The 15,011-nt window shown below is 45.6% G+C and overlaps 1 long non-coding RNA gene across 4 annotated transcripts in view; it reads right to left on the reverse strand.

The window, feature by feature from the left end:
• Positions 1–15,011, reverse strand: part of LOC116090897 — a 170,691-nt gene that overhangs the window by 132,742 nt on the left and 22,938 nt on the right. The gene's annotated exons all lie outside the window — the stretch shown is intronic.

Consider the following 15,011-nt stretch of genomic DNA (forward strand, 5'->3'; position numbering starts at 1 on the left):
TTTTCCAGCAAGATGCGTGTCAGAAATCCAAAGATGCACTGTCTTGCCAGTTGCGATGCTACCTCATTTGGAAAAAAAAGAAAAGAAGAGAAGAGAAAAGAAAAGAAGAGCCTGTTGTGTTTTGTGTCACCCAGAGAGCTATGCCACATGTGAAAGCATCTGCAGTCCCCACTCAGGCAAGTTCTTCATTTTGTCACCACCTTCCAGCAGATTTGTTAGTGCTGGCACTGGTCACCTATGTGCTACCACAAAACATCATTCAGGTTCGAACAGGGTTTCCTGTCAGGAACAATGTGAATTGTTGGTCACGGGGACACCAGCTTGTGTGGAGCTGAATATAATTATTGTCTATTCCACTGACATGGGCTTTACAAAAATACCAGCTCTGGCTCTAGAATGTAATAGGGGAATGCATGCTCAGGTAAAGATCCAAGAGATGTCCTAGAAACGGCATAGGAAACAGTTTTCTCAGGTCAGAGAGGGGTTGTGGACTTTTGTTTCATGGGGTGTTAGCTCTCCAGCTAATAAAGACCACTTACAGATATCTCACAGAAGGACTGAGGAATTAGCTTAGAAATACAGCATTTCCATGGTGAGTGTGAGGCCCTGGACTCAGCCTCCAGCATTGTAAAAAAGAATAGATACTTTGGTAATTCTCATTTATATATATGTATATATATACACACATATATAATATAAACATATAATATATACATATATTTTAGTAAATACATATATTTACTAAATATATACATATATATATTTACTAATATATACATATATTTTAGTAAAATGGCACACTTAGCACACACAACACACATACACAACACATAACACACATACACGACACACACACAGGAGAAACAATGGAAAGCCAGCCTGGGCAGCTTAGCGAGACTCTGAGACTCTTTAAGAAGGGTATAGCTCAGTGCTAGAGAGCCTCTTAATATGCAAGTGGTCTAGGACTCAAACCTCAGAACCTTAAAAAAAATTTTAAAAAGATACAAATAAAAATGGAGTTAACATTGCAAAGTCACAGGTCAGTTCAAAGTTCACATGAGGCCACTCAGTCTACAAGACATGTTTTTCATGTCCTTCTGAAAGAGCCGCAGTTTCGCTGTAGACTAGAGAGCAGTACTACAAATACAACTTCCCAATGAGAAAAGGTTTCTGGCTTGGTGGTGTTGTGGTGTCTCAGGCTGGAGCAAACAACCCCGAGCTTTGCCTTGTAGACAGCAGTACAGAAATGTCTAGATTAAAGGGTTGGGATCCTAGGTTGATCTAATCACAGCAAGAAGAAAACAGCCCCCCCAGGAACAGGCGAAGTGGAGGCAAGGAACCCCATGCTGACCACCCCTGAACTAGAGAGTGAGTTTTGGCTGTCCTAGAACTCAATTTATAGACCAGGTTGGCTTTGAACTCACAGAGATCTATTTGCCTCTACCTCCTGAGTGCTAGTATTAAAGGCATGCACCACCACACCTGGCTCTTTTCTTTTATTATTAAAAAAATTAAACGTTATTACTGAAAAAAGTGGGGAAAAGAAAAGCACACACATCTTAGTTAACCAGAACCACAGTGTGTACAGCATGTGTATAGTTAGAGCAGCCATTCTGAATGGAAGTTTCTATAAATTCTTACAAATCACATCTAGCTCCTAATTTTATTACACGGTGATTCAAACCCCCAGTTTTCACAGATGCGTGTGTATTGTTTAAACTGTGCTAAGATGGTCACAACACACTGAGCACTTTAACCACATCTCTGGGTGTATGTCAGTGCCCCGTGTCCATTCACCTTGCTGTGCAGTGGACAGCACTGCCTTTCTCTAGTACATTTTTGTCTTTCCAAACTGAAACTGGCCCCATTACACTCCCACCTCCTCCCTTCCAGCCCTATCGGCTCTCCAGCTTCCTTCCACTCTTTGTTTATGAAATTATCTACCCTTGGTATCTCAGAATTGTATTCCCACTTTTTTTTTTTTGAACATTAACAAATACTCTCAACACCATAAGCGTGGGAGAAGGTGACAGTTTATTGGCTGTCCTGCAACAAGTAGGTCCCTGTCCACTATGACCCTTTCCAGGCCTGCTGGCAGGAGAGATGCTGTTACAATCTAAAAACCTGAAGACGATTTTTTTTTTTTTTGTAATTGATGAAGCACAGGAGCAAGAACACTACCGAGAAACCTCAGGGCCACACTCCATCTTGGGTTTGGTAAATGACACACTTTTAAATCTGATACTTTAAAATTAATTTCAGAAGTCAAATAACCCAGGCTGCTACCTCTGACCCACCCCCCACGCCCTGTGAGTTCTCTAGACTTTGTCACCTCTCGGGGAGGGGGTTGGTGTGCTGGGGAGAGCTATTCGAAACAACAGGAAGTTTCTGTGGATCCTGACATTGGCCCCTGGTGACTGTGAGCCTAATTCAGTGAGTCATTCCCCCAAGACAGAAGAAGACAGACGATTGAAGTAGATTGTTTAGTATTTCAAAATAAATAGAAGAAGTGACAAAAATGGGGGGGGGTGTCTTTGTTGATAGAAAAGGCAAGCTGCTTTTTAAAAATTCATCTGTAAGTGTCAAGAAAGCCAAGCCTGATTTATTTTGTATCATGAGGGTCCTTACTGAATTTTTTCAATGTTATTGTTCAAGAGGCATTACAGGGCCACAGGGAAAAAGTTTCTAGTCAGGCAAACAGTAATTAATAATTTCACAGGTAAGTTTGTGTGAAATATAAATTTTATGAGCTATTAAATAAAGCAATGTGTGTAAATATAGAGATTAAAAAAAAATCATTGGCTGAGAACAAGGAGTTATTATAAAGCACTGCTCCAGCCTCATAAAGACCACAGCGTAGGTAAGCCCATGGCAGGTCAAACAGGGAGGGGAGTCCACCTCATACTGCTCTTGGATCTGAAAAGTCCGGATGTTGGGCCAATGCTACAGCTTGTCTGAGGAAATAATACAGAAGCCAGAGCCAGAAAGTCATTCGGATTTAGGTAAATGTCAACTCCTTTTAATCTCTGAACTGTCTCCTATTGGGGGTCACTAGGCACTTGGTGTCAAAAACAAAACGAAACAAAACAACACAACAAAATACCAAAGAACTGAGGTTAACTAACTAAATTCTCTTTCAGAGGCCCCAGATGACATGTCTTCATGCTTAGCTATGCAGAATAAAAGCAGTAGCTAATATTTCTTCCTAGGAACAAGAGGAGAACGAGCTTAGAGGACCAGACTCTCTATTTGACAATTAGTTAAGCTGGAAACCCAACAGCTTAGTCCCACACGCACAACATCAAAGACCTCTTGTCACCCTTCTTATAAATAAGAACAAAAGCTGGAGCGGCAGCCAAGGCAGCCAGGTGGCCGGTGGGCCAGCAGCCGTCCACACCAGGCTTCATGTCCATATCCACGGTGGGACTCTGAAACGAGCAAATCACCAGACCACACGGCAAGCAGGCTTTGCTCATTTCCCCGAGGGAAAATAACTACGTTTAAAATGAAAGTATGACCAACCCTGGCCTCAAGGCTGCTAAAACGACCTTGAGGAAGTTTCAAACACACCGAATTAGCAATCTGTCTGTCTTCAATTACAAAAGTACTAAAAACCAAAATAAGCTGATTATGCACCCGAGTTTAAAAATGACCGAGCGAGCTTCTGCCATAGAAATCTCTGTATTTTCACTGTAAGATAAAAAGAGCCCTCAGACGCTCACTCTTGCCCAACCACATTGCAGGTGGCAGAGTCCTTGGGGATGGTAAACTCCACAGGACCTTGCAGAGGGTATTTTATTTCACATCCCCCCACCCCACCCCAACCACTAAATATTGTAGCTAAGCAGGAGGCAACTATGTACCAAACTCACATGACTGTGAAAGCTACCACCGGGAGAAAGATGACTTAAAACGGGTCCAGGGGAAGATAGAGTGGCTGAGATGGACAGCCCCTGGTTCCCAAGGGTGAGTATCACATTTTCTAATGAATAAGACTGAAATCAGCATTAAAGAGAATATCTGCATATCTGTTCTGCCACCCTGGGGCCTGGGGATCTGCAAGAACCCTTGATAACTGGAGAATTGATGTCCCAGACACAGAAGCAGCGGGATTAATGCAGCGGAGTATGTGGAGTTAATTTGACTTTGGGATTTAATTCAAATAACTTAGGCGTGTGGAATAGAAGACGGGCAGCTGATCTAGGAAGCCACAGAGATGTTTTGCTTTCTGGAACATTCCATGTAGCGGGACCTGGCTTAGGTGGGTGACGTTCTTGACCCTGAACAGAAAATAAAATGCTAAAAATAGTTACGAGAGCACTGCCTGTCTTCGTAGTCAACCCTAGAATGTAGAATGTGCTACGTGTCTGTGAAACACAGCCAGAGACTCTAAGAACAATGATTCCATGCCGGGTCCTCAAAGAAACACGCTGGAGCCTAGGGCACAGGGATTCTTGTCATCTCAGTCATAAAATGTAAGCACAAACTCCCCTGTGAAGCCATCACCCCTGAGACTTTCCTCAGAACCTAGGAGAGAGATCACTTACTCAGAATCTAGATCTTCCCCAAGAGGGTGAACCCAAAGATACCTTTTCTAGGGGTATGGCTGATTAAGAGCCTAAGATGTCTCCAATTGTCTTTCTCCCACCTCATTGTTCTATTCCTGTTTTTCTTGTGAGACAAGGTGTCACGAGGTTATACAGCAGCCCAGGCTAGCCTGGAACTCCCTGAGAAGCCCAGGGCTGGCCTTCCTACCTCAGTCCTGCAAGTGCCTGACATTAGAGATCTCTGCCACCATGCTTGGCTGCCTGGCTTCTTTCCCACTTTTTGGCATAAACAACAGCGACGTTTTACTGAACCAAACAGAGCTCAAGCCAGCCAGACCTCTGGCATTCCCTGTTTCCTCCCAGTCAGCGTCACAACTCTGGGGAAGCGCCTATAGTAGCTTTTCAGTCTTGACACTGGGCTCCACTTAGCAGCCCACACAAAAAATAAGAAGCCAGAAGAGGGATAGGCAAGACACAGTGTGTGGGCTTCCCTGGTAGGCTCATCGGACTGGAGAGTTCCGAGGAGGCCCCAGGTGACGGTCCAGGGGCATCAGTACTGAGGCTGCCCTGCCTCCAGTAGGGCTGGCATCTGGCCAGACTGTAGCTCCCGTGTGCTCGGCTCTCATTTCCAGCAACCTGTACCCCTGTTTCCTTCCTGCTCTCTCAGCTATGGAAAAACACAAACAAGGAGGTGGGACCATTTTAGGGAGTCCAAGAGGCAAAGTTTGCAGTGTCCCAATCTCACAGAGAAGTGGGAAGCCACAGAGGACAGAAGGGCTAGAACAGGGCTATGCTTTGATGGGACAATGGTCACACCCCAGCGGTCACTTCCTTTTAGCTTCTGCCTGCTGTCAGAGGCAAGAGCCTCCAAACCCCTCAGCTGACAGGGGCCAGGACTTGAGAAGGGCAGAGGGCCTGGGAAGGTGAGGGTAGATTCTAATCTTGAAGTGGATCATGAGACTGAGCAATGGTCACTGTGGATATTAAAGTCACTCTTTAAAAATAAGAAAGTAAAACTTCAGAGTTTCTTAGTGTTTTGAAATCACAACAGTCTCAGATTGTGAATAATTACATGTCATTAAAAACAAACAAAGGGATGCATATTGCTATTAAATTGTGTCCAGCTACATATATAAATGCATGTGTACACATATACACACACAACACACACACACCCTCATGCAAGGGTTTGAGAAATACAATATTCTTCTGTATTCCACATGAAGAATAGAGAAGAAAAATGCATTTTCCACAGGACTGACCACCTTCTCCTCCTTTATATTCTTCAACTTTGGGACAAATAAAGAGGAAAGTGCTGGAAAGTGGAGCTGGGCTCAGGAGGGCTGGAGCCCCCGCAGGAGGCCAGCAGCTGCGGAGAGGCTCAGTCGGCTTCATTTCTTTCTCAACACTGTCACCTACAGGGCCTGCAGGAAATAGCACTGCATGGTGCAGCCCAGACACCCTTAAAAGAAAAACATTCAGAACAATCGCATCACGGGTTTTTTTTTTTTTTTTTCTTCAGCTTCCTGTTTATTAGTATTTTATCTAAGAGCAGAACAAAAGTCTACGCGGGGGTGGCAAATGCATGGTCCTACTCACAATAATTCAAGTTTTCAGATACAAGGGGATTATATTTTTACACCAAACTTACTCCAGGCAGGCCTATATAAACGTCTGACAGTTGAAGAAACAAAAAGAATGGAATTCTTTAGCACATTAAAATTATAAAATAAAGTATTTTAAAGAGTTTTTAAACGGAGATGGGGAGAAGGTTCAATTAGTGAAATGCTTGCCCCACAATTATATTAAAAATAAGTAAATAAGTAACAGGCATGGCCCTGCACACCTATAATCTCAAAGCTAGGGAGGTACAGACAGGACAAGTCCTGGGACTTGTGGCCAGTCCGTTTAGCCAGCTGGTAAGCTCTGGGTTTGGTGACATGTCCTGCCTCAATAAATAAGTTTGAGAGCAATTGAGGAAGACGTCTGATGTTGAGGTCTCATCTGGACACTCATGCGTGGGCACACACATGCACAAGCACACACATGTACATATACTTCCACACATGGGTGCATGCATCTGAACATGCACATACCACACATGAACCAATAATCTTTTTTTTTACAGATTAAAAAAAAAGTGTTTGTTTTCTGCACATTTGAACAAGAGTATTCATTTCTGTACACTTTATCGGTGAGACTCTGTATTTTGTTTGACATATCTGCGAAGGCAATGAAAAGGCAAGTGTTGGCCCTGTCCGTTTCAGAGATTGGTTGGGTGATCGCAAGGATGAAGGTGGAGAGTATCGACTAATGTTTCCACACTCAGAGGTGGAAAAGAGCTGGGAACACCTGCATTTCTTCTCACACAAACACGAGTCTTGGTAAGGATCCTTCTAGCCATGATAGGGCCACCTTCCATTTCTTCTGGCCTCTGTGTGCACCGTCACATACTCAGCATAGTCTCATAAAAACAAAACAAACAACAAACAAGACCCTCTAGGCAAGGTCATGGGAGTGTGTGTGTGAACATCTCAAGAAAAAAAAAAAAAAAGCCAGACATAAAAAAAGGTACTAGGTGATTTCCTGAGACAATAAAGTCCAGTCTATAGTCTTGAGTAGGAAACACATGATATCGATAAGTATATATTAATATTATAATAAAACATGTGATATAACAAATGAGCCTGCACCATTCTTGGTTTAGTCTCCTGAGTTCTGGGACCATCAGCATGTGCCATCACACCCGGCTTTTCCGAAAGGCTCCTAATCAGAGGTCCAGTCTGGGGTTGCAGCTTAGTCACTAGAATGTGGTGTGGAGGAAACCAGGAAGCCTTGGGTTTACTCTCAACACCACGTAAACTGGGCATGTTAGCATGCACCTGCAATCCCAGAAAAGGGAAGTGGAGGCAGGAGGCAGGAGATGGGAAGTTCAAGGTCATCCTCATCAGCACAGTAACACCAGCCTGGGGCATGTGAGACTCTGTCCCTAAATAAATAATTAATTAAATATGTTTCACGCCTCCACCACTTCCAAAACTAAGTGTCCCCATGTAACTACCACATTTAACTAAAGACACAGAGGGGTGCACCAAAGTACCCAGGAAACCCAGTGCACAGCAGTTCTCCTGGCTCTTTCTCTCTCTCTCTCTCTCTCTTTCTCTCTCTCTCTCTCTCTCTCTCTCTCTCTCTCTTTCTCTTTCTCCCTTTCTTTCTTTCTTTCTCTTTATTTCCTTCCTTCTTTCTTTCTTTCTTTCTTCCTTTTTTATATTTATTTATTTATTTTATATATATGAGTACACTGTAGCTGTACGGATGGTTGTGAGCCATCAAGTGGTTGCTGGGAATTGAACTCAGGACCTCTGCTCGCTCCGGCCCAAAGATTTATTTATTATTATAAGTATAGTGTAGTTGTCTTCAGACACACCAGAAGAGGGCATTAGATCTCATTACAGATGGTTGTGAGCCACCATGTGGTTGCTGGGATTTGAACTCAGGACCTTTGGACTCTTAACCACTCTTAACCACTGAGCCATCTCTCCAGCCCCAGGGGCCTATGTTCTTTAACACAGGGAAATCCCACCAAGAAGTGTCTCCCAGGCTGTCAGGCAAGGCCCCTTATCCCTTTCTGTAGTTGTCCAACAACTACAAAGGCAGTTACTGTGGAAGCTACAACCTTCAGAAATAGAAAGAACCCTGTAATTGGCATGGGAAAACAGAAGTGAGGCAATGACCAGAGATCACACGGCGTGTACAACTGTCAGCTCTTCACTCATTTTCAATATCAATATTTTCAATATCGTTTTCATCCAGCCACCTTGGAGACATCAGTTCCCTCTTCCCTAGGCATCATGTTTTCTTATGGACTCAGTGCCCTTTGGAGAAAGTGAGAAGGCCTGAGCGTAGATAGCCTTCTTTCTGCCTTTCACATAGAACAAAGTCTACAGCTAAACCTCTTGATGTTCTTGGTTCCTTGTTGAAGCCCACAGTAACTAAGGATGATAAGGACTCTGGAAAGGTGTTTATATGCAGAGGCCCATAAAAGTAAATAGGAATCCAACTTTGATTAAAGCATACTTTTAAAGATGGTCTTGGCGTTCTATGCTTTGATTTGCTCCACAGATGTAACTCTAAGTCTACTGGGAGGCAACTGCCATGGTGATCTGCCCCAATCTTTCATTCATCCATTGCTGAACATCAACCACAATTTTAAAGGCCCTGTCATTAGGCTGAGACCAATATCCTTTCAAACTAAGGACCAGCCTAGTGACAGAGCCTTGACCACAGAGGCCTCATCAAGCTACAGGTGCCATGGGCTGCCCTTGTTTGTTTGTTTGTTTGTTTGTTTGTTTTTCCTCTACAAGTGTATACTGAACACAGCAGCCAACTCATTAGCTCTTTCTCTTCTTAGGAGACAAGGCAAGGAACAGAGTAGGCTAACAACAGGCGTCTCCACCTCACACAGGGGACACGTTAGCTCTTCCTACATCTTTGCCTGTCTCCTGAAAATTTATAGTATGCCTCAGAATTCCTTAGCTATCACCTTGTTCACTTCTGAGCTACATTCTCTTCAGTTAGCAGAGCATCCCAGCCTTACCTCCAGATGGAACTGCAGCTCCTTCTGGGAGCCAACACTGATCGGGTTCAGAAACCTATCCACTCACAACAGCCAACTCTTGAACAAGGGACCTTCTCCCTGCCTCAGGGCTCCTCCAGAACCTCGCTGAGCCCGTGGCTCTGGGTATAGAGAGCTCGCTGCCTCCAACTTGGACTTGAAGTCTCACAGTGGCTGCAGCAACAAAAACATCGACTTTCATTCTGAAGCCTGGACATCTGAGATGGTCATAGACTGAAAGCTAAATGTCTCTGCAGGCTCATGTTTTGAATACTGGCAGGCTGTGGAGTCTTCAGGAGGTGGAGCCTGGTTGATGGAGCCAGTAGGGTCCACTTAATCCCTATGAAGAGTTTGTCATGGCTTCCACGGTGACGGAGAGATGTTCTCATAGGCAGGCCCCTCAACACCATGACGGCCCAGAATCTCTGAAACCACAAGCCAAAATAAATCTGAAATTGTTTCTGTCAGATATTCTGTCACAGAGACTTAAGGTGTGAGCAGAGCTGGTTTCGCCTTGACTAACAGAGGTTGGGTCCTCGCTGGCTCTTCATACGCTGGTTCCCTCTGCATGAGCCTGGGTCCTCATCTCCTTTTAGGAGGACACTGGCTGTGATAAATTAGGGTCCATTGGTTCCATTTTTACCTTGATGTGTTCTCCAAGTGCAGCCCCATTCTGAGGCACTGGGATTCTGGCTTTGCCACAGAAACTTAGGGTGGGGACGGACTTTGCCCATGACAAGCACCAGTAAGACATCTGGGTTGGAGAAGATAGAGACGGAAAAGAAAGGGATCGAGGAGTCAAAGATGGCTGAAGCATAGCCATGGATCAGAAGAGGAGAGCTCTTCACACCTGTTCATCACACAGCCCTGGCTGCGGCCTTTGTTGGTGCCAGCGTGGTCTCTCCCCACAGCTACTGTCTTCCCCTCCATGGAGCCCTTGACCGTTTATCCTTCTGCCCCATCGAGCCCAGCACCTCTTCCCAATGCTGCTTCTCCTCCCCAGGGAAGATCATAAAGGGCAAAGGGTCTCCATTCCTCTATAGCAGTCCTTACATGCTGCACAAGGAACCGAGGGAGGCTGGGCACAGCCGGCACGGAGCAAGTGCTTGATTCCCATGGAAAATGCTTCTCCTCTTCCAACGAGCAGCCTAACTGATCAGAGATGCTGAGGGGCAGCTGGGGGCACCCAGCGCCTCCTCCATCTGTCTTGGCATCTTTTGTCTCTCTCGCTATGCTCAAAGCACAAAACCTTCCAACTATCTAAGTGTCATGATGCTTTCACTCATAGACAAAGCTCTGAGTTCTCTGCACTCGCTGCATCTGGGCACTGAAATGGTGATGACACGCTATCTTTGAAATCTGATCTAACTGTCTACCTTCATATGCAGGCCCTGCCAGCTACACGCTGTGTCATCTCAGGAAGGTTACCTAACCTCTCTGTTGCTTCCCTTTCTCGGCTATACAATAGAGTCATACTGTAACCTTGTGGATTCTGTGACTGTGAAATGAGGTGATTCACACATTGAACCCTGCATGCAGATAGCGTGGATGTGAACCTCAGGAAACGTGAGCATGGGTACCGGGTTTATATTCCAAACTGTGAAGTGGCCATCATCGGGGCGGTCATGATTCTTTATGTCACCATGGTATCAGGGATACTATAAGCCCCTGGGGAATGATAGGGAAATAAACACAACAGCTCGATTCTAGTTTTAAAAGCACTCTCCTCCCCTCATTTCAAAATGGTATAGGTAAAATAATACCAATCAGTCACAACTTAGAACTTCATTAAATACGGCATTCCTCTGTTTCTGACTTATGGCTTCATCCACAGGTTTTCAAAGCCCACACTACCACGCCAATGCTTGGCGGAGCTGCAGGTGTGCAGGGATACAGCACAGTGGTTGAATGCTTCTCAGCATTTGCAAGGCCCGAGGCTCCACCCTCAGCACTGAAAAACAAAAAACCCCACAAACAAACAGAAAACCAAACCTCCTGTGCCTGGGCAGACGAGCACCCTTTGTTTTCTCATTATTCTAATAAAAACACCTTCAACTACGAAGCAGACAGCCCAAAGCTGGTTTCTCCTCGGAAGACAGGAAACCAGGACCGTGACATTTGTCCCAGGTACAAATGAAGTTAAGCTGCAGATTCTTGGGGCCTTTGCCGCCTACAAACTGCCACATCCTTGGAACCTTCCCAGCCAGCTCCAACCAGCTTCGGAGCATCCAGGAAACTGTGACTCTTGCTTCACTCTGTGCTTCTTGTAGCCAGAACCCAGCTGCATCCATACGGCCACATGGTCTGTAGTTATTGCTTTATCTTGCCCTTAAGGAAAACCCATACGAATTCCACTGTGGACATGAATAGGTTTAAGGTTACTAACGTCATGACCAGAGGCTCCGTACTGAAGGCTTCATCAAAGAGGCGAGGTGTTCAACATGGCTGACAAGTCAATGGATTTCAGAATATTCGAAAGGGAGCTGAGACCTCCCCCAACATGGAAGCTTCTCCAGTAGAGGGGTCGCTTCCTCTTTTTACCAACAAGGATGTGAAAAGCAAGCTAAAGACAGAGCAAGGGAAGTATGGGTACAAAAGGAGCTTCTACTCTTCCATACCTATCAGGAGGACGGATTTCATAGTGGAAAACCCTATCCTCCGGGCAAACCAGTCCTGTATCAAAAAGCATGCTGGTTTTATTTATATTAAAAGATGACAGGATCTGTAAAACTGTCCACCTTTCACATTATTTCCCAGTGAAGATACCTTATCAGATACCAAATAGGGGGAAAAGCAGTTTGTGACACGGGAGAGCCAAATGTCCCCACGTAACCTGTGGGCCTCCACGAATCCTCAGCCACCAGGACTGGGAAGGCTACAAGTGACTGAAAAAATGACTAGAGGAGAGAAGCGGGATCTTTGCCTTGCCTCACGGTGTCAAAACAACTAACTCAGCTGGGAGAGCCTTCGACTGAAGGTAAAAAACGATTTGGCTGTACTGGCAAAGGATCACTCTGCCCCACGCTGGGCCCCACCAATAGATTGCAACCTGAATCAGAAATAAAGGCCCCCTCGTGTTTGTTCACAGAGCATAGCAGAGGGCCTGTGGCCAGTCGGACGCAGCACCAGATGTCTTATCTGGTTTCACACTGGTGCCCAGAGTCCCTGGGTCTCACCATCCCTAGGCCTCTGAGGGACCCTGGAGGGGGCCCGCTTGCTGGGGGGCAGCTGTGAGGAGAAACAAGGCCCCACCCACACAGGCTGTGGTTTCAGTTTCACCCAGCCTCAAACACCATTATGCAAATGAGTTGGGCACTCCAGCTCACCTCGAGGATTCTGGATTCTGGTCCCCACTCTTCATCCCAAAGTTGAGGGAATGAGTGTGGGGAGGCTAATGGAATGTCTTTGCACCATATTTACTTTCACATGCCCAGGTGCCATTGGAAGCAGATTCTCCTTTCAGAAGGGCAATCACGAATATAAAGTGGAGAATTTGTCCAAGTGTCGAGAGCGAAGCCCTGTGGCTAATGCCAAGCTTCTCACATAAATGGAGTGTCGACATTGGTGTGCTGGGAAGGGGATACTCTCCATTTCAGAGGCTTATTGGCGCTAGTCCAAGGGGAGCCGGGCCCCCAAGAGCGGACAGACAGCCCCAGGCTCTGCAGATCTGCACTGCAAATCTCCAGTCCCATGGGCTTTGGGAAAACAATTCCATGGTTCACATTCAAGGCACGTTCTAGAAAGTGGGGAGTGTAGTCATTTTGTCTGTATCATACACCTGCAGTTAATGCAAGTGATCTGGGGTGATATCCACTCAGAACAAAAAAAAAAATCTGCAGCCCTGAATCAGTGTTTGTAAGATTTGGTTGAGGGTATGGGGGTGCAGAAGAGGGCCTTCCTGCGTGGTTGTGTTAAATGCTGGCTTGGGGTTTTTCTTTCGAGAGTTTTAGACCAGAATAATTAGATTGTCAGCTCAGATGACCTTGTGAGCATCGCGGTGTGCCTGGCTAAGAGGATGCCCTAGGTTTTGCTCAGTGCTTCTCATGTCATTTTCAGGATAGCGAACCTCTGTTCCCTCACAAACACTCTTCCTCAGGCCCTCTTACTACTTGGTTTCATTTTCAAGTGTTGTGTGTAGCTCACAGCTGCAGGAGAGAGACAGATGGCTCTCTGGCTTAGCCTGAGTGCAAAGAAAATCCAGTCAGGTGGGCATGTTTTATAAGACAGAACCTACAGAGACACTGGACCATCTCAGAAAGAGAAGGCCATATGCTCGCGAGTGAGGTCTTCGTTAAGGATGGGGGAACCAGTGCTTTGCAGAGGTCAGGCAACTATGCCCTCAGAGATAGTTTACGATCTTCATACACAATTAGGTCCAGAGGGCAAGCAGAACCACCAGGTGCTCTCAGTCTGCCCATACTCCGAGCCCCCTTGAGTCTCAGATAGTTTCCTTTTCCTGATGTGTGCAAGTAGGCCTTAACTGCCCAGTCCCTCCTGCCTGTGTGGACAGATGGGCCTGGTAAGAGCTGGGGAGTGCAGTTTGACTTTCACAGAGGTCCCACCGGGCATCTTCTCACCACTTTTGGGTTGCACAGTCACTTTCTCTTTTCCCATGGCACACTGAGGACCCCTGAATCAGCCACAGCATGTACTTAGTGTGTTCCGCAACATTCTTTGACGCAGCACCTCTGTCGGACATCACAAGTAAATGTCACAATCTGAGACATCTATAAGACGGCTCCCTGCTTTATGCCAAGGCTCATAACTGATTAAATAAGTGACTGTTAACAGCTTAGCCCTAAATGGGACGTCTGTGTTACTCTCTCCAAGGTCCAGGGACACAGAAGAAGAAAGGGCAGGAAGAACGTAAGAGGCAGTCAATGAGGAGGGCGGCCGGGAAACACTGCCCTTTCAACATGTTATGGCACTGCACTCATGAGCTCTCAGCAGCTTGGGTTACCTGAACAAGGCTGTGACCCCCAACTTTCCCTCACAGATAGGGGGGTTGTCTCCAGCCCCACTCATTCCTCTGGAGCTGTTGGTGATTAATGGTTTTCCGGGGGAGGGGGTGCAGGTTTCTTTAGTGCTACTGCCACTAAGTTGCAATGCTCTAAGTCCCCTGTATCTATGCTCAAGCAAGCAACCTCCCCTAAACTCAGTGGCCCAAAACACTGCCCTCAAATGAACCTCTAGGAACTTAACTGCATTTACACATACACATATGTATATTTACCTGTATGTTGAATTTTATGTAAATAAATGTTGTTTCTTCAAGCTGCCAATCTAAGGATGCTATCAACTCCATGGGTTTTAAACATTAGAGAATAAAATCAGTGAAGAGATGCTGAGAGAAACAACGAAATATAGGATGACACAGTCTAGTGGAGAAAGTGTCCGCTGCCTGTGGGAACCAAAGCCATCCATCCTGAGTGGGTGCTTAGTATGTGTTTTTAAATGGAAGTCAGTAGAATATGTGCTCAGGAAAATGCACATCTAAATAAGCTAGAGAGAAGTAAAAGAACTTGGTTGCAAAGGGAAACAGGCCACCTCTGCTCTTGCTTTATGCCCATACGTATCCTTTCTGTCACAGAGAACAGTGTTACTACTGGGAAGATGGCCACATTAATCAGGCGTTTCCAGAGAGACAGGACCCACAGGAGATATGCATGCATGTGTGTGCATGACAGTGAGATAGACAAATAGACACAGACAGGAGTTGGTAATGCAGGAGCATGTCTTCCTGCGGTGCTGCGTTAAATGCTGAACATTCCCAATCTTGTGGGGTTTAGGAAAACACAGTGATGGGACTTTGAGACTCTGGGATATTTTTTTTCTTGGAGGTTAGTCTT

This window comes from Mastomys coucha, unplaced genomic scaffold (genome assembly GCF_008632895.1).
Source record: "Mastomys coucha isolate ucsf_1 unplaced genomic scaffold, UCSF_Mcou_1 pScaffold15, whole genome shotgun sequence".
In the NCBI taxonomy this organism is placed as follows: domain Eukaryota; kingdom Metazoa; phylum Chordata; class Mammalia; order Rodentia; family Muridae; genus Mastomys; species Mastomys coucha.